This window comes from Sander lucioperca, chromosome 1 (assembly GCF_008315115.2).
Source record: "Sander lucioperca isolate FBNREF2018 chromosome 1, SLUC_FBN_1.2, whole genome shotgun sequence".
Taxonomy (NCBI): Eukaryota; Metazoa; Chordata; class Actinopteri; order Perciformes; family Percidae; genus Sander; species Sander lucioperca.
The window spans coordinates 24,732,180-24,757,077 of record NC_050173.1 but is presented as its reverse complement, the minus strand read 5'-3'; the positions used below and the strand labels follow the sequence as shown (position 1 = coordinate 24,757,077).

Sequence of the window (24,898 nt, the reverse complement as noted above, 5' to 3'; positions counted from 1 at the left end):
ACACAATGCAAGGTAACTTCAATAAAAATCAATTCAGTTAGTTATAGTTATTTTAAGTCTTATCAACAGGCTTAAGATATATTTTTTTCTTTCTAAATCTAATTTCAGAAACAAAAAACTGCATCAAAAGGTCAAAGCTAGCCAAATGTCACCACCTCCCAGAGCGGCTGAGAGATCAAAGTTTTGCTTTCGAGCGTCACGGACAGACAGACACCCACAAAGGATCTTTGGAGTAAGCCTCTTAGACCTAAGGGCAATCACTCAGTAGAGACTGCACACTAGAACTGTAACCTGACAGGGAGAGACATTCTGAGCTCATACCTCTGTCTTGCTACTTTCCGTGTGTATGTTCTCCCCATGTTAGCAAGATTTTCCCTGCCATTACACAGCTTAAGCCGCCCCCACGTGATCCTGCGATGGCTGTGCCATTGTTTTCCTATGGGGAAAGCGGTGGAGACAACTTGGAGAAAGAGAGAAAAAGTGAGGTGTGTTTGTCGGTGAGTATGAAGTTCAAAGTAACGTTATAGCTGTGAACGTAGCAGTGCAGTGTGTACTGTACAGTTTATCAGTCGGTAAATAAATGCTACGACTCAAGTTGCTGTGTCTTGCTTCCTAACTGCTGTTTGAAGTGAAGGGTGTTAGCCACGGAGCTAGCGAAAACTTCCGTACAGGCTTACCAACTTAAGGTGGGCTGACGTAAGACCTAAGGTGGACCAGCTATTCTCATTTTAGTTACAAGCCGCTCCTCCAAGTTTTGCTTTAGTGATCTCCCCCTCGCTGCAACCGACAACCAGTAAGCTTTATTCAAATTGGTGGAATTACTTCACCAATATGCAAATGATAGTACGACGTCATTTGCACCTGAGCATTCTAAATATGCAGGGAACACCCTGGTTAGGATATGTTTCCCTCTTACAGTCTAATGATAAGCAGTTCATATAAACTGAAAACTTCCCATAGATGTGAATTTATCTGTAAATTTGTGTGTATGTGTTTGTTTTACAACAGATTGATGATCAACCCTACAGAATAAAGCTCAAGCGAGTGAGTATAGAAACACACAAAGTACCAACTAAGTTTCACTCAATATCAGTGGGATTACGACTTCTTTCTTGGAGTGTGCCGTTAAGATAAACCCAAATGGAAGTTGAACATTCATTTTCAAAGGCACAGGGAGTATACCGGATATCAACCTCCAAACCTTTGGCTATTACGCTCTGGTAGCCTCCTAAAATAATTCCAACTCTACAAAAAGCACCTGTAAAGTATCTTCAACACCCAGGAAGAACCTGCAGAAGATTGCCGTTTCATGCATCTCTCTTAATGTAAAGGGAAACTCAAAGGCAACTAGAAATCAGCAGTGAGGGTTGTATTGGAGCCGGCATGCACATCCATTCTGAGAAAAATACTTTGAATGTTTTTGTTCTGCAGTAGATATCTTACATGGAAGATCTTATCTCAGGGGGAAAGACTTGAAGTCATGCAGTCAAGTGGAATAAAATGCAGTATATAGCACATATGACAGTGGGGAGCAATAGTAAACATAAGCTCCCAAAACTACATATGCACATTGCAGAAGAAAATATGCAAACAAATATTTGACAAACCATTTGCACACAAACATGGCAATTACCATAAAAACCTGTATCAAGATATCATAAGTAAGTAACACTATTGGGGTACCAATCCTTTAGTTTAAAAAATATCTCAATAATCAACAATCAACAATTTCCAGTCCCGCACATGCAATAAGAACAGTATAACAGCCTGATTTGTTTAAACAAAATGGATAACCAAACTACAAATGTGTTCCTTATTGTTGTGCCCATAGCGACAGCCACTAGCAAAGTCACAAAATGCCAGAATTTTTTGAAAAAGGTAATAACACTGGCCTAGATTAATGTCTTAAATATGATAGAACATAAAGCTTGTGGTCTACATCCAAGGCCTAGCCCCATCTCCCAGGTGTACTTCTTGCTAGCAGGCATATAATCTACTGTATCCTGCTCCTGCACAGACAGTGACCTACTTAAAATCTAATGAAAGCGCCCAACCCCCATCAAAGTAGTACACACAAGTAGTGATGGTCAAATGAAGCTTTGCGAATCACTGTCTTTATTTTCTGAGCTCACTAGATGGCGCTCTCTGTTCAACAAAGGGTTGAAAATGCACTGAATTGCCATTCCTTTAACCTTTTTCTTTGAACAGAGAGCGCCGTCTAGTGAGCTCAGCAAATAAAGACAGTGGTTCGCGAAACTTAATTTGACCATCACTACACACAAGGTTACCTGAGCTCAGTGTGAACAAGGACTCATTTTGAACATTTTCCAAAAAACTTGTGAAGCACTACATTTTCAGTGAAGTGTACTGTACCACTCAGGTTAGTGGCTTTCCATCATGCTTGATCAAGAAATCCGGATAAAAACAAACTGAACCCTTTTGCCTGTTTATCCGTTTTCCTCATGCATGCTGTAAATGGCCATTTTTAGTTTGCTTGACTTGCTAAACCAGATGGTGAGTCAATTCATCACCTCTTAATAGTATTCAATCCACATTTTCCTTTTTAGGAGGAATACAAGACAATGACCCACTTATATACAATGGGTGGTGTAGATTACATGACACACTGCCAATACAACATGCTGAAAGGTTAACTCCATTACTAATATGTTAACATCTCTTTATCAGACAGCAGTGGCAAGAGGAGACACTTTCTGCCAACGACACAGGCTTTTCTAATCACATTTTCGATAATAGGAGCCAGACTCTTGATCATGAACTGACTGATCTGTGCCACATTTTCAATGAGTATAAAGATTGTTTTGTCAGTGGTTTACAGTGAGGTGTAAATTGAGTGGATGATAAACCAAAGTGATAATTATATAAGAATTTTTCATTCTAAAAACACAGTAGGCATTATTTCAACTTCAGAAACAATACTTTGTTCAGTTCTCTCCATTTTGGTTTTGTATACACTACTCAAAGATAACAGTTGCTTCTCCTAACCTTTCAAGGTTAAGATCACGTCTCATCTTTGTGTTTTTATGTGAATGATCAAATAATTAAATTGCGTTGTTATCCAGTTTTCAGCTGATTCCTTTGCCATTATTTATCAAATGAAGAACATGCATTTAGTATGTGATTTCGACTCTTTATTTGTCATCTTTAGCTATAACCATTTCAAAAAGTTTTTTGTTTTATTGTTGTACTTTTATATAGCTGAGAGCCAGTGTTGTAGTACTCAAGACCAGTCTTGGTCTTAACACTTTTACACAATAACTCGACTAAATTTCTAGTTTGAAATGTGTTACTTTTAACCCCCGTTCCCACCCCCTTAACATGAATTCCCAAAGTAAATGTAGGTGACAGGAGAAGACGCTCTGGCTGTCTGGGAGATGTCAGCCAAATCGTTGATAATAAAATTTCATTTTATACATTTTATTTATCATATATTTTTTAAAGAGTTTATTTGCAAAACCCCTAAAAAAAACACACAGCAGTGTGTATATTCTGCAATGTAACACTACAACATTTTTATCTGCACTAAGTAAGGAAGCATAAAGAAGGTAAGTGTAAGTGACGCTAGTGAAAATAGCTAGCTAAAGTTATCAATCTGCCTCTGTACCAAAACTCTCCAGAAATCTCTTCAACCCTCACCCAAAGGGATTTAGCAAATATTAGCTAAACATATTAGCTAGTTGTGTATATACTGTATGTGTCAGTTGTTTGATTTGATCTTGGTCTTGTCTCGGTTTCAACCCCTCAACGTCTTGGTCTTGTCTCGGTCTCGATACACTCTGGTCTTGGTGATGACTTGGTCTCGGTTTAGGTGGTCTTGACTACAACACTGCTGAGAGCCCTGTTGCTTGAGGAAAAATGGGGTGACCTAAATGTAATAGTTAAGTTTAGCGTAGTGTCATGCCAAGCATCTGGCCCATCCCATGGGATTAAAAGACACAGCTATCTTACAAAACATGCATCCGGTAATACATAAAAAACTAAAAAGTTACATTATAAGTACTTCTATAGTCTTTCAAATAACATGTGTAGATACATTTTAAATGAACTGTAAATGGGAAAAGTACTGCTTGATACCTACAGTTAATCCTGATTTCTTCCATCAAGTATAAAACTAATTTAAATGTTTCATATGTGAACAGCCAACTTTGTCTTTGTGCATTATTATTTATATATATTTACAAAATCAATCTGTTTTTATCTTTCTAAACAAAGTATTGTGCAGTTCCTAGTAAAAAGGGCAAAAGAAAACAAAATGGAATTCATTTTCTATATCAGTCAGACAGCACATTGAACAAATCCTCTCTTCTGTAATACATGTTGATGTGGAGTTGATGAAAGTGAGTTAAGTCCAAAAGGTAAACTGTCTTTACTCTTCCTAGACTTAACCTATTTTAATAGAATATATATGGGAAAAGGAAATGAATAAAGGCCTTAGACATTTAAATGTCATCCTGGGAACAGGGGTACATTTTGTGTGCATTTCTCATACCGAAATATCTTTCCCTCCATATTCTGCATGCAAAGATCACTGCACTTTTCAGTTCAGGTAAAAAAACAGATACTAACCAGTTTCAGCACAAGCTTGGTATGACATGTAGCAGTTGGAGGTACCCGAAGTTAAAAAAAAACAACCTCAAATGTGACTAAGGACTCTTGTAGCAGGTGGAGTATTTGTCCTGTGCCACTGTTCAAAGAACACTGATCGATGATTGCAGAATCAGTACTGCAACAGTTGCTGATTAGCTACACAGTTTTAATCCCTCAAATATTGTCTGGAATGCAAATTAGACTGATGAAATAAAAATATGCTCACTCGGGAACTGCACATCAAAAGACGTCTCAAGAAGATCCAGTCATTACCAGTGGTATGACATCTGAGTAGCTGAACAGGCATGGCACTACCCGTGCTGAAGCATGACTTCTGTCCACCGTTTGATGCCTATAGAGTGCAGACCTTTGATCTAATTTTAGTGAGTCCTTGCCCTTCAAATACTCATTATCCGTGGCACAGCCAGAGTGGTGGTACAGTGCCAATCGGATGTACCATCCATTCTTGCTGAAGGAGTGAAGATTTTGCACTGTAGGAAATGAAAAAAAAAGAAAAAAAGAAAACTGAAAAATATATATATTTTTTTTCATGGTGAAAATCTTGGGCTATGAGCCCAGCCATCTGGGATAGGAAGGAACAAACCCAGCAAGGGATATGAGAGGAAAAATAAATCTGTGCTTCTGTAGTAAGAAGTTAGCTGTCACTAGTATTTTTGAGTAAAATAAATAAATATGCCAAAAAGTATAATATACAATTTATATGAATATATGAGAAATAAATTGTATTGTTTAAGATGCTTGGTAAGTTAAATATTTGGAAGAGTTTAAAAAATAAAAATGACAAAATTATGAAAATTTGTAAATTAATTAATGATTTATGGAGAAGGGGTGGGATTGAATAAGTGTATACTTCTTACCACTCTTTTTCGGAAATAAAAAAAAACAAGTGTTTGTTATTATGTATCTATGCTATGCTATCTATATTATTATTTTCTTAATGACCTGATTTTCTGTTTTATTTTACATGTTCAAAACAAATTTCAATCAATCAAAAAAAAAAAAAAAAACTTGTTGCTAAGATCACAAAGCTGCACATTAACTTCTTTAGTGTATTCATTCACCATAAATATCCACTGGATCGTTTGGACGTTTCTGACTTCATTCCTAAAAGCAGTGACATGGTTGTTGTCGTTTATATTACCCCTTCTGGTTCACCTTCGGAACAACACTGAGCAATGCTTTCGGTGTTAAAGTCGATTAGCCCGCCAAACACCGTTTTTGGCCTCCCTAGGTAGGAGAGTCCATCTCTGTTGTACTTCATTTCCTACTGATGGGTTAAATGCTATTACCTGATCAGTCATCAAAGCTCTGTAATTTGTCCTTTTTCTCTGTCGTATTGTATGAACACAGCAGATGCTGGTCTTTTCCCATTATCCCTATGAGGAATCACATCATTTTCTTTTCTCCTCTTTCTCCTCCTCTCTCTGTTGAACAGTTCACTATTACCATCCATCTGCGGTTTTCATGTCTCAAAGATTTTTCTTCCCCTCACCAACTTTAAATATTCACTTTGCATTCTTTCAACAATAGCTTACTAACACTTGGAAATAATTGAGTCTCAGTGGGCTGACAAAAAAGGGAGCAGTGATTGTGCGCAGTGGAAGTGATCAAATATGGCCTTGAGCCAACCGTCTTTGTAGATGGTCTTTGTATTGCCATTGATCTGGGGGTGGATACACCCAAGGAATACATTATTTATGCACTTTTTTTTCCCTCTCCCGACAGTTGAAAGTAGTGCGTCACAAACAGTAATGGAATAGATTGGCGTTGCAACGGAAGAGAGGAAACAAGGGACGCTGAGTATATGGGCAACCCTGAGGACCAAAGGCAGTGGTCACGAAACAGCATGATAGAAGGCTTTCATCCCCTAACAGAACAGTAATTGTCAAGATAATGTACTCCTCAATCCCACTGTATACAATGTGCCATGTCATTACTTATGGGCACAGAAAGTTCTTTCAAGACCTCTCAAGTCTCTCAAATCTGCATCTGCATCGTCTGCATATACCCCCTGTAGTAATCTGTTAAAGTCATTTATTTTTCTTCCTACATGGCAAACAAGTAACTGTGTGATCATCAAATGCAACCTGCCTCTGAGTTTACCTCATGTGGAACATTTACAGTATGTGGGCATTCTTTTTCCGTGTATCCATACACATTACAAAACAATACAATAAATGTGGGGATTTTGTTTGAGCATTTAGAGCATTTTAGTGTCTCAGGTCATTAAGTTGCTAATTAGCTGAAAAAAGCTGAACTGTTTCCCTCTCTTACAAACATGTTGAACAGGCTTCCAGATGCAGTCATGTACAATAATCCTATTACTTTATGTTGAGTGCTTCTAGAAATAATGCATCTTAACATGTTCATAGCATCTAAATGATTATTATTTCTATGTGTCTAAGTCTTTATGCATGTGTGTTGGGTCCGTGTGGGTGTTTGTGGGATACCTTTAGGGTACACTTACACATGGTAAATAAGTTGAACAGTGTCATAGCCTACCACTTTAAGATACAGTGTACTACATACTAATGATACAGTTCATGTTGGAAATAATGAAACAGTATATTGCTACTTTTCTTTCCAAATATTTTTTTTTATATTTTACATACAGCATGAGGCAATTTCACTGTAAACATACATGTGCTACATTTCAAAGGAGCTTTGCAGCAGAGACCTGAGCTTTCTCTGCAAAAAAAGAAGAAGCAGATTTATGTGATGTGTACAGTGCCCGTTCAAAACGTGCCTGTTTGGAACGGGCCGTTTGCTTGGCCTGTGCAATTGCAGCTTGCAGCTGATCTAAACAACATCCAAACACTCGACAGTGTGCTTCCTCAGGTCCTGAGCTATACACTTGCAATGACATAGTTGCATCACATACCCAAGTCGCGGCTAATCACAGTCAGAAGTACTGTACCACCGAAATACACTCTGGTTCACAGGAAAAATACACCAAAATCAAACTTTACCATTAGGCAGGGTAGGCCACTGCCTGGGGGCCTGAGGTAAAAGAGGCCCAATTAGCTATAGATTTATTATGATGTTTACATATGAAGAATACTGAATATGTAACTATTCTAACTCATTGTAACCCAAATACAGAAGCCCCCCCCCCAAAGCACTTAAAATATGCATGAAAGGTTGCTGGTTACGTTGCAGATTCAGATTTTACTCACAAAATATCACAATTAAAATATGCATTATTATTCATGAAACTATCCAGCACTATATGAAATTCTGAAAAGACATGAAGTAAATGTAAGTACATTGTGCTGATAATGCCTCTCTTTCACTCTATACTATAAGTAAACATTTGAATGCAGGACTTGTACAGTATTAATAGTTCTACTTCAGAAAAAATCAAACACGTTTTAAGTACGCCTACTTCTGATACCAACATTCCCAGTTAGAGAAAGGGTGAAAAGTAAAGGAAGAAGCTGTTTGCCTGGGACCAAAGAGCACTCTTTTTTTTTTTTTTTTTTTTTTTCAGAGTGCTCCTTGAGTTAATGCTGCTCTCTGCGGTAAAATCATTCCACTACGACTTGCGCTCGGTGAAGATGTCAGCCACGAGTACAGGCAGCTGAACTGGACCCAGGGTGAAGGAGGCAGATGCTCGGTGGAAGAGAGGCTTTGCCAGTCAGGCGAGATGACGTTATCTTTTGACTTAAGCTTAGAAGTGGTGAATTTACAGCTTACAGCAAACCGTGAAACCGTGAAAAGGTGAAATATAAAGCAAAACAGCATTCAGAAACACACCTGAAAGAGGCTTATTAGTGTAGTTGCTTTATAGGAGGCATCAACATTATTAGTAGTAAAAGTTATTATGGCAAACCTACACAAAAGTTGGCTGTTCCTGTAGGCTACCCGCTTGTGCCTGTTGACTCCAGGGAAGTAAGGAAGAGTTTGGTTGGTATATCCAGCAAATGTGTCGGTGGTTGTGGCAAAATAAGGCAAAAGTGAACTCAATAGCTAATCAAAGCACGCTCACACAGACACAGAAAGAAAGAAAAAAGCTTTTTTCAAAGCCAATGCTATGTAAGCCCCCTATGTCTATGTATCTGTATGGATGAGCTCCAGGCTGTAACCAGCAGACCCTGAGGTGCCCCTGTTTCCCTTCTTTTCATTCTTCCATCATAGGCAAAGCCCCAAGTGCTGGGGGATTTTACACTAATACATGCTCATTGATTTATAATTCACAGTGACCGTGTCGGCATCAAAGGATAGGTATTACACATGTTGACAATAGCAGTGGCGCTTGTATACTTGGAAGTAAAGGTCAATGTTTAAATTTGGAGGTTTAATTCCCAGCTCATCAAGTAGAGTTAAAGCTGAAGCTGAATTTGCATTACATGTGTTGAGAATGTCTGAGGACATATACATTTATTCTATGTTATGCGTTGTCCACATTATAAGGGTGGCAGGAGAGAGGTAGTTGCTGTGGGGCTGTTATTCACAATTCTATTTACAAAAGGCATGTAATGTCATTTATATCCCATAGCCTGCATCATTTAACGTGGGATATATAGACCCATTTGTGATCCAGCTGGCATGTGTCATTTAGTGGAGACCTTTATACAGTGTGACTCACAGTTCTGTGAGTAGATACATATTCACTCTTACAGTCTTACTTATTTTAGTAATTTTAATCCGGTATCATTGTCAGTTTTATCTGATATAATATCCCGGATGAAACCCACTACCTGCAGCCTAAATTTCTCAAAGAGGTTGTTGATACGGTTGGGCCCAGTATTTTACTAATCATTAATAGCTCCTTAGCAAGTGGAATTTTCCCTTCCTTGTTCAAACATGCTGTAGTCCAACCTCTTTTAAAGAAACCAAGCAGTGACCCTTCTGTTCTTCACAATTTTGGACTAATTTCTAAACTCACGTTTTTATCAAAAGTTTTAAAGAAAGTGATTTCAACCCAACTTTTAGCTTTTATGTCATAACAACATATTCAAAAAGTTTCAGTCTGGTTTTAGAGCTCTTCATAGCACAGAAATGGCCATCCTGAAGGTAACTAATGACCTCTTTTATCAGCCGACATGGGTAAGAGCTCAATTTTAATTCTTTTAGACCTAAGTGCAGCCTTCGACACAGTAGACCATACTATTTTAATCAACCGCCTTAAATCCTGGGTTGGCATCAAGGATACTGCACTACAAGCTGGTTTTATTCTTACCTTTTATAAAGAACCTATTTGGTCTCCATAGGTCATTACTCATCATCTACAGGAAACATTACCTGTGGTGTACCGCAAGGTTCGATTTTACGCCCGATTTTCAATCTACATGCTTCCGCTAGGCCATATCATCCAGCATCACAACGTCTCTTTTCACTGTTACGCGGATGACACACAGATATACCTTCCTTTGAGACCGGACAACTCAGAAAGCCTAGCTGCTGTTTTAAACTTAACGAGGTTAACTGTTGGATGTCACAAAACTTTCTTCAACCCAATAACTCAAAATCAGTAATCATACTGTTCAATCCCCCAAATCCTGCAAGTCTCATTGAGAGTAACCTTGGTCCCCTGTCTGCCAATATGAAGCCAACTGCCAGAAATTTGGGAGTTGTATTTGACTCAGATTTAACATTCCATCCCCACATCAAGATGGTCGTACAGTCCTGGTTCCTTCAATTACGAATCATCTCCAGAATAAAATCCATGCTCTCCCGCTCTGACCTGGAAAAAGTAATTCATGCATTTATCAACTGCAACTCCCTCCTCTCCGGCATCAGCCAAAGGTCACTCTCTCACCTCCAATTGGTGCAAAACCCAGCAGCTAGGCTTCTCACTGTTTTTAACAGACAACATCATATTAACCCAATCCTGGCTTCTCTCCATTGGCTCCCTGTTTGTTTTATAGTTGATTTTAAAGTGCCCATATTATGAAAAAATCACTTTTTCTGGGATTTGGGGTGTTATGTTGTGTCTCTGGTGCTTCCACACACATACAAACTTTGAAAAAAATCCATCCATGCTGTTTAGAGTGAGATACGGTTTCTGAATGTGTCCTGCCTTCAGTCTCTGGGTGAGCTGTTCAAAATCGGCAAGGCTTGTGACGTCACAAGCCGAAACGAGCAGGCTAACCGCAACCATTAGCTCGTAGTGTTAGCGTTAGCATGCTAACGCTAGCATGCTACCTCGTTCTCAATAGCAAAGCACTGCTACAACACACACAAGTTCACCATAATCTACAAAAGAACTACTTACATGTGCGCCCTCATTTAGAAGTCTCCCAGCTAATCTTGCCTTGTAACTGACCGAAGTTGTAGAAACAGCCTTTCTTTTACTGTCTATGGAGCTAGCTAGCTGACATGATCTACATCTGAGCTACTGGGCATGTGCGGGTGCAATCAAAGATAGTACAGAAGAAGAAGAAGAAAAGAGGTCTCACTCTGTAGCTAAAACAGAGACCAGCTGAAAAGAGGATCTGCAGCAGTGAGAGAGAGCGGTGCAGTACAACAAAAACATGGTGTTTTTTGAAAATTAAACCATGTAAACCTATTCTGGAACAACCTTAAAATACAATTATGAACCTGAAAATGAGCATAATATGGCTGCTTTAATATATTGCTGATCACTTTTAAAGCCTGTATGGTAGGGCTGTGTATTGGCAAGAATCTGGCGATATGTATCACGATACATGGGTCACGATTCAATATATTGCAATATATTTCGATACTGTGCGTAAGGCGATATATTGGGATTTATTTAAAGTATAATTTTAGAAAAACTAATATTTAAAAAAAAGACATGATGTTCATAAAAGTCAAAGAAGTTTACTTTAGGTAAACAATTCAGTACATAGAAAATCAAACTGCCAGTTTGGGACTGTGGTTCACAGGTTCTTAGTGAGCAAATTTTTATATGCTAAAGTAGGCCAAAGTTCAGCCATAGCTACATTGTTAGCTTCTAGCAAAAAGTCAGGCACTGCTAGGCACTGTTAGGCAAGGACACTAGTGGTGTGTCTCAGCATAGCCATCTAGCGGTAGGGGGTTTAAACACAACATAAATGTGAACCACTGTCTTACATGAATATTTTTCAAGTGTATCAATTTTTTCTTACACCCCTACTGTATGGGTCTGGCTCCTAGCTACATAGCAGAGAGGTTGTCCCCGTATGAACCAGTTTGTAGCTTTAGATCTACTGGCAGGGCCCTTTTAGCTGTTCCAGAGTCAAGGCTTAAAACTAAGGGTGAGGGTGCTTTTGCTATAAGGGCCCCTTGACTTTGGAACAATCTGGCCGAGGACATAAGGCTCGCAGGATCAGTAATCTTTTAAGTCACTTCTCAAAACTCAGAAAATGGAAATTAAATCTAGCAACAGCTAAGGGTACATTCACAACCACATAATATAAAAGCTTATTAATACCTGATTAATGTGCCAATCTGAATGGGCCAAACATTTTTAAATATTAGATCAGCAATAACTACTACATAAGGGGTTACAGTGACATATTTTAAGTGATGGGGTATTAAGAATATTGACGGCGGTAATCTAAAGCAAATCACCAGCTAATCACATGAGTCAGTATTATAATACCATCAGCTAAAACCCTGCTATAGACCATGCAATCACTACTGCAGTGAAATATAAAAATAATCAAACAATGATTTTTTTTTTCACATTATTCTTTATAACTGATTTAAGGAGACATTACGACATACTGACAAGTCACTATATTGTATCAATTTGTAATACTCACTCCCTAAAACTAGAGTTATTCCGATACCAATACCAGAATAAGAAATCAATACTGCCTAAAATGCTGGAATCGGCAAATACGTGGGTCAATGCACCGATCCGATACCACGTAATTTAGCCAAGAAAAAAATACTGCTAAAGCATTTTATTTCTGTTATTTTTTAGGTTATGTTATTTCTGTTATTTTTTTTGGTTATGACTGACAAACTAGATAATAAAATAAAGCTATATGGCATTCATTCTTTGTATGTATTTGTTAATGTTTTACAAAGGGTTTAACCTGAGCCAGACCATACAACAATGATAGCAATCATATCACATCCATTCAGAATTAGTAGTATACAGCTGTGGCAAAAATAACATACTTATATATGTTTTTTTGAATGCATTGGTATCAGATTGGTACTCGGTATCAGCCGATATGTAAGTTCAGGTATCAAAATCGGTAACATTTTTTTCTCTCCATCTAATCAATAGCTTTCTATAAACCAGCAAACACACAGTCTTGCACACAAACAATAGCCCACATTTGCTCCAGACAAGCAACTGAATCATCAGACAACATGCCTTTGTAACCAAAATGCAACAAGAGTAAAACCGCAGCAGGCAGAAGATTATGCGCTGCCGTCAGAACCTCCATCGCCTCCCTGAAAGACTCCAAAATGTCTAGAACTTCCACTTGACAGTCAAACCTCTGGTTACACACAGAGCAGACTAAGAAGAGGAAAGGAGAGAGCTGCAGCGATAAAAAGAGCGGGAGAGAAGCTGGGAGAGGAGAAAGGAGTTCTTATCTATTCAGTATGTCCCCCAGCCCAGGACCAATGGCATGACAACGGCTCTAAAAGCTTTCGCACAAATGACAGCTATCTGAGATTATACAACTATAAAAAAGAAGCACGCAATAAATTAAAAGGACAACACTGAATCACAGCCCCTCCTCCCAATTTATTGGCAGTCCATACAACAGCTTGAAATAGAAAAGGAAGTGACTACAGCATATGGGAGTTCAGGAGCAATGCTGTTACGGAATTGGGTTGGTTGCACTTACTGGATAGCAGCCAACTGTCACTACTATCCTCATAAAATGGTGCAAGTATAATATGAGCTTTTTGTGCCTGTACAGAAATTAATCTTGAGTCATCTTGCCTGTCATCTTTCACACCAGTAGAATAGTCAAGATTGACATTTAGGCTCTGAAACTCAATAAAAAGCAGGGCCATCAATTATTAAAAAAAAAATTAACTACTGTATACTATTAGAACCATTATCTCCTTTCTGGATTCCTTCTTTTTCTCTTGTATTCTTTCATCTAGTTTCAATATTTAATTGTGCTTCCAGATTGAAACATTCTTTCCACAAGGAACCTTTTCCCACCAGGGGATGAAAACTCATCCGCAAGACCCAGCACAACACTGTGTGAACCAACAACACCTGGGCGACGAGACACTTCATTCCCCCTAAACAACAAAAGTCTTCAGCGCTTAGTGGGGTTTTAAGGTGAGTAGGTGTTCCTTCTTTTCCCCACAGACTCCTTAAAGCATAAGCAACTAACAAACATCCAAGCTGTACTTTGGTCTATACCAGCTGTAAGCCCAAAAGAGGCCAGGATCAGTGACCTGCACTAACAAGTGCAGGCCCAGTGTCCTGTTGAGAGCCTTCCATAGTCTGGCAGAAGCAGGGTTACTGGAGCTTATCCAATGTAAGAGACACAAGTGCTTTTAGAAAGTCCATAGTCCCTTCAGAGGCAGAGGAGGTATCCATGTACTGACATTTCTACTATTGTTGCAATGAAAAGACTACACTCTGACATATACGGATCTACCTGTGAAGCATTAGTGGGGATACTGTGGCATATGTAATGACCTAACCTTTCTGGGCACTAGCTCGGCAGCTCACAGCTCAAGGATTCTTTTCAAACTGTTGTCTGGCTAATATTTGAAAGATTTTTTTTAACTGAGAATCTTTAAATCAACAAATGAGTGAAGTTTGATCTTGTCAAAATCCATTAAAATATGTATGCTTTGATATGAATGTTGGATTAACTGAATTTTATGCAAAAGGTGCTCATGCTGAATAAATAATTTCTAGCCTTGATATTCAACCCTTGATCTGCTCTGCCAATACCCATCATTTAATGGGATTATAGATCAAGCTTAACAAAACAATGCACACACAAAGAATTGAATATGTAAGTAGCCCCTCACCTTGATAGAAGAGACACAGCATTTCGGCGGTCAATACTTTAAATAGCCTGCTTCACAGCTGAAAACTGAGGGTGCAGAGAAAGGATGAAGGTGGCAAAGTCGCTGTAAGGACATCCTAAAGTGGCTGATGGAGGCAAAATATAAAATGGATGGCTTCAACATAGGCCTTGCTGAAAAAGAACCAGTATCAATCTTGTCTTGCTATTAGTATATAGGCAGGTTTTTTCTACTGTGTGAATATTTAATGATCCTTAATTAGTTTAAAAAAACTGGACTGGTCAGTAATGGCACAAAAGTGGTTTGGCTGCGTTTGCCTGTTTGTGGCTCAAGTAACTTAATTACAAAGTATAAAAAAAACATGCATAGCACAAGGACACAATATCCCTTTACATACTGTTAAGAGGCATTCTAAAACATTATGTACCAGGATGTTACAGTACATGTCACATATGTACTTCACTCCTCTGTTTAGACAAGAGACTAAAAATTAATTGGATGTCGGCATATTTACATGTAGGCTGGTGGTAATAAGTTACGGAGGAAAAATCTAGCATTGGTATAACAATATAACCTATCACAATACAGAATGTGTTTGTCTAATAAGACTTTTTTAGTTGCATGTTAAAGTATTTTTTACTTCTCACATATTTTTCCAGTTGAACCTTACGTGGTGCTGGAGGTTTTTTTTCAGAAGGCATTTTGTGACTCTAAAAAAACCTCTCTGTTTGAATACTTAAAGTGACAGGAAAGCACACTGAATCATGCTTTTTGTCCTTTTAGGTCTTCATTAGGGTTGGGTACCGAAAACCTAAAACAGCCAGTATCTACCAGACTAAATGACAACGCAGATTACGGTGCCTCATTACGGTGGCACTTAAATGCCTACGCTGCTCTCTGGTGCTCCGAAATCAACGTTACAGGCAACAGAAGCATTAAGTTAACACTACACTTGGCAGCAGCAAGGGGGTAAGCGTCTCCTCACAACCTGTAGATCCTATGGCGCCATTTTGATGCTAATAAGCACTCACCCCCCGTTAGCATTCCATTGACTGCCATTCATTTTGACGCCACTTTGACAGCGAAAAACTTTACATCTGAAGCGTTTAAAGACTTTATTTGTCCATTGTTTATTTCTAAAGAAACACGACAATGTATAAAAGGCTCCATTACCTTGTACCTCACGTTATGACTCCGTAGCAGACGTTTTTGTAAAAATAGGCTAACGATTGTGTCATAACCACGCGACATACTGTCGCATAGTAGAGGAATTACCGTATAGTACAGGAGAAGCTCGCAGGCAGTTTCGACTTACATTAGCTGTTTAAGTTTAATTACTAATGTTAACTAGCATTTTAGTGATCAATAATTAGCCTGTGCCTATGTTATCTCCTTACATATACCTACGCTCTCCATCTCTGCAAGATTGGGAATGATTGAAATTTCTCTCAGCACAGCTACCAGAAGACTTACAACTTTCAGACAGGTTGCTCACGTCACATTTACGTCGTCTCTCTCAGTTGGAGTCTGCGCAGTAACGCTCGGCGCTCACCGGAAAAGAGCTTCTAATATCCTTCACTGGTCTCCGTCCAGAGCAACGGGATCTGTTGGTCCACTCTTATATACTGTCTATGGGCAGCAGTCACATTAGCCTACCGTTTGCTAGTAGCTGGCTTAAACACAGTTACAATGCTGACAGCAACAGTGTAGAGAGAGAGTAAAGTTTGACTGTATGACTCAAATGGATTCCAAAACCGGGATGTACAACAGTTTGCAGCTAAAGACACAGTGTAGCCTAGCTGCACCATGGCCACTGCTGTAGTCAGAGTTGTCGGAGAAATGACACAGACGGAATTTAATGGTGTGTTCAATTGCACATCGTAAGCTCATGGTGCATTCAAAGTTATTGTACAATACCCTTCTGCCATCTAGTGGCTTTCCTTTAGTTGTTTAACAGCAATTGACTCGTGAAAAAAAGTTATCTTTATAAGTTATTCTTATAACATTTTAAATAAATCATTTAAAATCTGACCATATGGTCTTAGCAATAAACAAGTAATTATTTAATGTCACCGAATGTCATTTTGTACTTTACCCCTCAGTATCAGTTCAGGCACTAGCCTGGGAAAACCCTGACGAACTTCCGGCAAATTTGAGATTTGCTCTGCAAGTCAGTCTGGCCAAGAGCCCATTCAAGCCCATTTCCAATTTTTCCAAATCAAGGCACCAATCACAACCGTTGAGGTGGGCTTTACACGATGACGATAGCGCAGTGACGGCAAGCAGCTTTTTGTTTACATTCAACATAATGGCCACCGAAGCGCAGCAACCCGTTGATGCCACTGTAACTGCTACGTCACCCGGATCGTTGGTCCGATTGGTTGAAGGACTATCCAATTGCGCCCAGAGGCATTTGAGCGGCGTCCGTTGGTGACACCCCTTGGGCCGCGAATGAAGCTTTCCCAGACCCACTCTCAGTTACAGCTGAGAAGGGTCTGGTGTCAAGTATACCAGTTTTGAAAAAAAAAAAAAAACGATATCCAAGCCTAGTCTTCATTTATAAGGAATTATTTTAAAAAGGGCAAAACCACCAACTCTTAGATCAGTGGTTCCCAACCTGGGGTCCGGGGACCCCCCAGGGGGGCGGCAAAGATCACAGGGGGGGCGCAAGTCTTTATCTGGTTTGAGGTTGAGGTAAAAAATGTTAAACATGTTAAACAAATTATGATAATACGCTAGACTATATAATGCATACAAAAGTCTGTATAAAAACTATATATTTTTATTCTCGCTTAAACTTGTAGGCAGGCTACTTAGTAGGCCAAACCTCCGGGACCTCTTAACCTGGGACCCTGCTATCATCAGGTCAGCTGCTAGCTGCTAGCTGCTATCATCCTCGTTTTTCCTGCCGCCACAGCATCACTATTTTATGAACGAAACATGGCGGAGAAACGTAAAAGTGCTGATAACTCCTCTGTATCAAAAAAGAAAGTAAGGGAAAGTTACCTCACCTTCGGTTTCGGAGGGGGGGCTCAGCTTTTCTTAGACATAAGTAGCCAAGGAAAAAAGGTTGGGAACCACTGTCTTAGATCAAACCTATATTTTATAACTACTGAGCTTGTAGTAACGATAACATTCTCTAATGTCTCCGATTATAATCGAGAAAGAAACGCAGTTTGCACGTTGAATGCTTGCAGTCTGAACTATGTGCTGGCTAGGTTTAGGAGAATACTTGTGTAAAGAGATGTAACCTATGAGGGACGCTAAGATAGAGGTTATAACATAAGGTCTTCATAAAGCTGCAGACACTGCTTGAGGACAATTGATCTTTGTTTTTTTTCAGAGGGATAGCCCAAAATACTTTGTTTCCTCTTTTTTTATCTCAACTGCCATATAGTGCGATATCCTCTGCCCCCTATTCTTAGCCAGCTTCGTTACCCCTGACCCTTACTAATGCTACTTGTCAACACACACAAAAAGGGACTTTCCAAAGTTGGTACGACACTTACTGCCCTCGGCAGCTTGCCCAGGAAGGTCAAGCTGCAAAGTGACACAGACAACAAGGTCACTGAAAATGAAAGCTGTTCGTAGATCAGTCCTCATGCTCCAGACAGCATCTTCCTGGTTACTATAACCCAAAAGGGCTACACTGCCACCAGCAGTCACTTAGCTGATCACATCTTCAACAGACACCAGACAGAACACTGTGTTATTTGTCCTTATTTCTTTTGCCAAGCATTTCTTTTATGTACATAAAAGAAACCATGGCTATACCTCCTATGTTTTATCTCAGTTACTTTTAGAGACAATGTTAGCTAACTGCATTAAATATGAATGCACATTTATAAAAAAGAAAACACTTATGCCCTTATTGTCATTTTAATAAGATTATGGTGAGTGTAGTAGGTCTTCCTCCAAATTTTTGACATGTTTGGTGAGCTAATAAATGAACTTCATTTAAAATAAAAATAGTTCTGTGAAGTATACTCTATTAAAACAGAATTCTTTTCCCCTCCTTTTAGTGGCAGTAGACCACAATGAGTAAGCATATTCCATAAACGACCCAGCTGTTCGGACATATTGCGTTTCGCCTCATCAGGGATTCCAAGGGGCTGACAACAGATCAGTCGCATCCGTTCACGGCTTGGTCTCCAGTTGACCAGACCTCCATTGAAAATAAGGTATTAAGGTAATAACACATACACTATTAGCCTTTAAACTTAAACTATGTGGTGAAGCCAGATTTCTGCAAAATATAATTGTAAAATAAATACTCCTACTAATAATATTACCCAGACACTAGTGAATAATTAGTATGAATGTATCATTTACCTTATGGATTACGTTTGATTTAAATACAGAAATTATATTAAAAAACAAGACAAACACTTTCTTTCAATTACATCTATGAGACTCTTTCATTTACCAAGTTAAAATCTGATATTTGCAAAGTGCATATTGCCAACTGTATCCAAAAGGTCATAGAGGGAAACAACTTAAATTTGAAACCCAGTGTTTCAGTCTGTGATCATTGATTTTTCTTCCATGTCCTTAATGGACAGGCTAAAAATATGCTCTTCTGCTCCTGGGTACAGGCCTTGTTTTTGACAAAGCTCTCTATACATCTGTCCTCTAACAACAAACTAAGTGTTTAACCTATATCTTGAAACACTGTGGTACAACTATTTTTATAATACACCAATGTAACATATTATTAGGGTTGGGTATCGTTTTTTTCCAATACCGGTGCAAAAGTGATACTTTTAAAACGTTGCTGGTGCCTAAACGGTGCCTGAACCGATAGTTTTTAAAGAAAGTAAAAAAAAAAAAAAAAGAAGGGTACTAAACAACAGTCAGCAACATTAAAGAACGGCTTGTTTATTGCTAAGGCCATATGTTCAAAATCAATGATTTAATAATATAGTAATAACTATAACAATAACGTATTTCACTAGTAAATTGCTGTTGAACAACAAAAACAACGACCAAATGGGAAAAGGGTATTTTACAATAACTTTGAATGCACCGCGAGGCTACCAGTTTCAAGTGAACGCACCGTCTGTGTTGTTTTTCCAACGGCAGCTGCACACTGCTAACGTCCCACTGTTGGATCCTCTACAGTGAAATACAGTCACACTGTTTAGCTGTCAGCATTTTAACCGTGTTTAATCCAGCTGCTAGCTAGCTAACATTAGCTGCTGTCGAGTGTAGTGTTAACTAGCGTCACGTGCAGCAATGCTTGTGTTGCCTCTAACGTCCGTTTCGGAGCATCAGAGAGCAGCGCAGGCATATCAGTGGCACTGAAATGAGGCACCGAAATCCGCGTTGCTATGCTTGTAGATACTGGTCGTTAAGGCACCGGTGCCATATTAGCATCGGGTCTCGGTACCCAACCCTACATATTATACAAACTATTTCTGAGTAAATTATTTTCTTATATATTCATGGAGCACTTTACAAACTGAACCTAAAAGATCTTTATATGGCTGTGCAAAGATACCACTGCATTGCAACCGACTCTGGGACACATTCAATTTAATTTCAATCAGCTTCATTTTTTCACAGCTTAAAATGCATATCAAGTATCAAATATGTTCTGCCATTTTGTGTAATTGTCACTTTTTATCTCCTTTCAATAGATAGCCAAAAGTTAATATGTAATTAAAACATTTGAAAAAACTTGACAAACTCAAACTCGATACACCTAAACCTTAACTATAAAAGGAGAGGGAAGTTGAGACATGCCCCTAAAAAGATTTTATCTCTCTGAAAAATTCTAATTATCTGTTCTGTCTCATTTGTTTTTTTTAAGATAATTTTTTGGGGCATTTTTAGGCCTTTATTTTCACAGGACAGATGAAGACACGAAAGGGGAGAGAGAGAGAGGGAATGAGATGCAGCAAAGGGCCGCAGGTCGGAGCCGAACTCACGGCAGCTGCATCGAGGAGCAAACCTCTACGTATGTGCACCTGCTCTACCAACCGAGCTAGCCCGGCCACCATTTGTTTTTAATAAAGAGAATTTTATCCGTCACTAACAAGAGATATCTTAATTTAGTGAACATTTACCATTGCAACAAACAATGCACTGATATTCCAGACACTGTACACTTGCTTGTATTCGATATGCTGTGATTTTTTTAACAGTACACCACACCACTCCCTTAAAGCTAACCACATTATGAGGTATAACATTTAAAAAAGCTATATCAATTAGTGATATTCATGGAATATTCAAATCTATGAATCCTTACTCAATGTGAAGTCTCATGGTACCACTGGCAATATAAAAATCTTATACTGTATTAGGATATTAGGCCTGAATTGCAACTTCTATATTTGACTGATATTTTACTGATACCAAACCAAAAAGGCACACATGATTGCAAATGATTTATTGCACTTAGAAGGTGTGTGTCAGATTTCAGGTGCCTACTGGTATGCATGCACACTGATTCAAACCCTTATTTTGTGAGTAATAAATCAAAAGCCCAGCATTTTTGCCGTCAAAGTTGTTTCCTAGTCAGATTTCTGCCCCATTGGAACATGCTGTCAATGGGACTGAATAATCACGAGATAGAAGAGTGCTCCTTCCATCTGTTCTGTCCATCCTGTGATTTAGTGGCTGCATTATATCACGGAAAATCGTCTTTGACTCCTTTGCCAACATCAGAAATGGAAGAAAAAAAAAAACAGACTGCATATTGTATGTCGCCTTTAACACAGTGAGAAGGGGATTATACAACACAGAAAGGCAGACACTCATCTGAGCACACACAATGTATGTACTGTATGCACACAGTGCACATATACCCTATTTGCTTATACACACAGACACAGATGTAACAAGCACAAAGACACACAGTCTCGCACTATTGCACATATACAGTGCCTGAACCAAATTAATTTATTAAATCCAAAAGGGCTGAAAGAGGCAGAAGCAGCATTGCTAATTCAGAGTTAAAGGAAATACAAGGAAGAGCAAAGTCGGTCTTTGTGCTTTCCTTTAACCATGCTACTCCATATCAGAGGCAATGCGTCAGTCCTACCATGGTTAACACTCAATAAAACATCAAAAGGGATGAAGCACAGAGCTCTGGACAAATACACACCCACGCAGATACCAGATAGACTCAGAAACTCTCTTTCACTCTTTTACGCTCTCTTACACACGTATGTATACACTAATACGCATATTTGATGTATGCATATTTTAGATGTAGCTCATTAGATTAAATGAATGCAGCAGGCAGAGCAGATGATATGTTTGCATCCCTTTCAAGAGGAAGCAATTACACACTACGCCGCTTGAATGCTAAATGTGATTTCAAGAGACTATTTGTTCTTAGCAGCTTCTTGCAATCAAACGTCATATCCAGGGGAACAATTGCCGACTTGAGCCACCTTTAGCCAGTCAACGCCAGACACACAGGAGCTGTCATCAACTTCCCATCAGGCTCCACTTCCCCCCAGTGGATGTTTTGCAAGAGGAGAGACTTCTTTTGAAAATTTTATATTCAGAGGTAAAGGTGTTTAATGGTCACTATTTTGCATGTTACATGAGGTAGTGCCATTATAATCATCTGCCCAGGCCAAAGCTGTGCTTTGACAGCTTAGACAGGCTATTTATTATTCAATTATTTTAAATATTTTAGTGGACCAACAGGGTGCTCATGCAATCATAAATATTTCAACCGTTACTTTACAAAAGGAGGTAGCCTTGCACTTGTCTGGTATTGATCAAGAGGGCAGCAGATTCACTCTTACGAAAAAAGAACACACTAGTGTCCTTTTATCCGTCTGTCTCTTAGTCTGTACACGTCTCCTAAAACAGTCACAAGTCTTAATTTCCATCTGAAAAGGAACTTAGCAACCGGCAGACATAATGACTGTATCATCACTTTCCCATTTTGAGAGAAAGAGCGAGAAAAAACAGAGATAAAGAGGCATGGAAAGAGATGTATTGCTGGAACACAATCACACCGACAAACTTACATATACATAGAAACTGAAGGTGAATCTATAATGTAGGGCATCTGAGATTATACTGGACACAATCAATTCTCTATGAGCAGAGATAAAAGGGTCAGAGCAGCCTTTAAAATGTGGCTACTGTATAAAAGTAATTCTGAGCTCACAGATACTAGCTGTTGCAAAGATGAGAACAAACAGTCACCGCAATTATGCCCCTTCCTCTAGCAGCCTCCCCTGGTGATAACCGCTATGTACCAAGGAAGCAAAGAGATGAATTGCTTTTCAGACAGGCATCTCCCCTCTCAGCAAACACACATGCATAAGTATGCAAATACACAGACATACATTCTTCTCTGCAGAGGGGAGTAGCCTTCAAATAGCCATAAAAAAAACAATCATGTTCTCCGTAAGCCCTGTGACATGTTATCGTATTATTAGGACATTTATCCCAACTTTGGACTTTCTGTAAAATTAGCGACATACAGTCCAGACTAAGACTAACACATTTTTAATCTTCCTTTCTCTCTTTCCCACTTCACTGTATCTTTCATGCTGAGCTTTTCGACTCCCTAATCTGTCCTTTTCTCAAAAGCCCGGAGGGTGCCATTTATATACAGTACAAGAGTCCGTGGTTTTGTCCTTACCTTGAAATACCATCCAGAACCCTATAGTCCACAAGATGAGCTGTCTGAAGCTTGGTGCTGCTCCACAACAACAAAAAATTGCAAAAATCCTCCAAGTCTCTCAAAATCAGAACCCAATTCAAAGCCTTTTCTGATTAGAACTTACTTTTTTGAACAGGATGTCCTTCATTGATTCTATACATAATCCATTCCCCTTTACTTCCCTGGTTCAGGAGATTTGCTTTTGGGTGGCTTCTGCCTGATATTCCACCTTGGCACAGTGAAATAATGATATGTATTCTACTGGAAAATGCGTGTGTGAGAGACTGATCTCTTCTGGTGCGCACTACCAGCTCCACTGCAAGTGAATCCAGCCGGTATTCACAGCTCTCCTCCTGCCTTCAGGAATGAAATTCAGCATCCACTGTTCATCCCCACAACGAGGGGAGGGTGTCCCCCCCGGACAGAAACTTTCAGACACCTCTTCCAAAGCTACAAGAGGTGATAATGGATGCCAGTGAGCCTTGATTATGTGTTATTTTCCTCGATATCCTCCCTCTTCAATAGATTTTTCCCTCTTTTCCTCCTCCAATTTGCCTGTTAGGTAGCTCTCTCCTCTCCAGAATGGGGTCTCACAGAATGGATGCTGAGAAAGCAGCGGAATGAGGCGAGGCGAGTCAGTCTCTCTCTCTCTCTCTCTCTCTCTCTCTCTCTCTCTCTCTCTCTCTCTCTCTCTCTCTCTCTCTCTCTCTCTCTCTCTCTCTCTCTCTCTCTCTCTCTCTCTCTCTCTCTCTCTCTCTCTCTCTCTCTCTCTCTCTCTCTCTCTCTCTCTCTCTCTCTCTCTCTCTCTCTCTCTCTCTCTCTCTCTCTCTCATACACACACAGATACGTACATCTCTAGCTATGGCTTTTCACAATTGCTCCTCTGCCATTGCCAGCCAAGTGAGACAGAAAGGTTCACCGCCCATAATCCTCAGAGAAACAAATTATGCTATGATAAATATGTAAAATTAAATAAATATGAAGAAAAAGAGCAGCAGCATAGAAAAGAGCACTGAGCCAAGAGGCAATCTAATCTCCTTTCTTTATCCTCGTTACCTGATTACTAAATGTCTCTAGAGTTTACACTGTTTTGCATCTCTCTTTTGCCGTAACTTTTTTGTTATGTGGAGTCGGTTCAGTAGTTGATGCTGGCCAACTGTCAAGAGTAAGTAGTAGTAAGAGTAGCTGCTGCTAGCCTTGTCTGTACACATGTATGTTTCCCATTGATAAAATGAAATACCATGTTAAACATAAATATATACTGATTTGATTACAAACGGCAGTATTGACGGCAAAATAGGCTACAGAATATTTCGTTCTGTATGCAATATTAGAAAAATCTAATTTATTTTTTAAATTACATTTATATCTGCATTTATATCAAAACCTAGAGACTTTCAAACATCAACATGTCATTTATTAATATGTATTGTGTGTTACGCGACGCAGCCAGTGTGTAGACGGCCTAAGTGAAGAGGAAGATGGAAATAGCAAACATGGGATCAGCACACTGCATAGGAACAAGCACACTACATGTGCAGTAGCAGCCGTATAATTAGAATTAGCCACCTAAACAAATTACCAGAAAGTCCGTTATCATCATGTGCACATACACAGTGATTACTAGCCCAGCGGTATAGCACAATAACAAACAATGTGAAGAACAATTGAAAACACAATACAATTCTGAATCGTTTCTAAAAAAGCCTCCCACACATA

At 39.1% G+C, this 24,898-nt stretch overlaps 1 protein-coding gene across 2 annotated transcripts in view; it reads right to left on the bottom strand.

The window, feature by feature from the left end:
* Positions 1 to 23,826, bottom strand: part of lingo2 (leucine rich repeat and Ig domain containing 2) — a 248,052-nt gene extending 224,226 nt beyond the window's left edge. Inside the window, exon 1 of one of the 2 annotated variants that reach the window (XR_004105613.2) lies at positions 23,159 to 23,826. The gene's annotated coding sequence lies outside the window, so the exon portion shown is untranslated. The remainder of the gene's footprint in view (positions 1 to 23,158) is intronic. The other variant, XM_031303352.2, reaches the window with a different exon arrangement.
* Between the last annotated feature and the right edge of the window lie 1,072 nt (positions 23,827 to 24,898).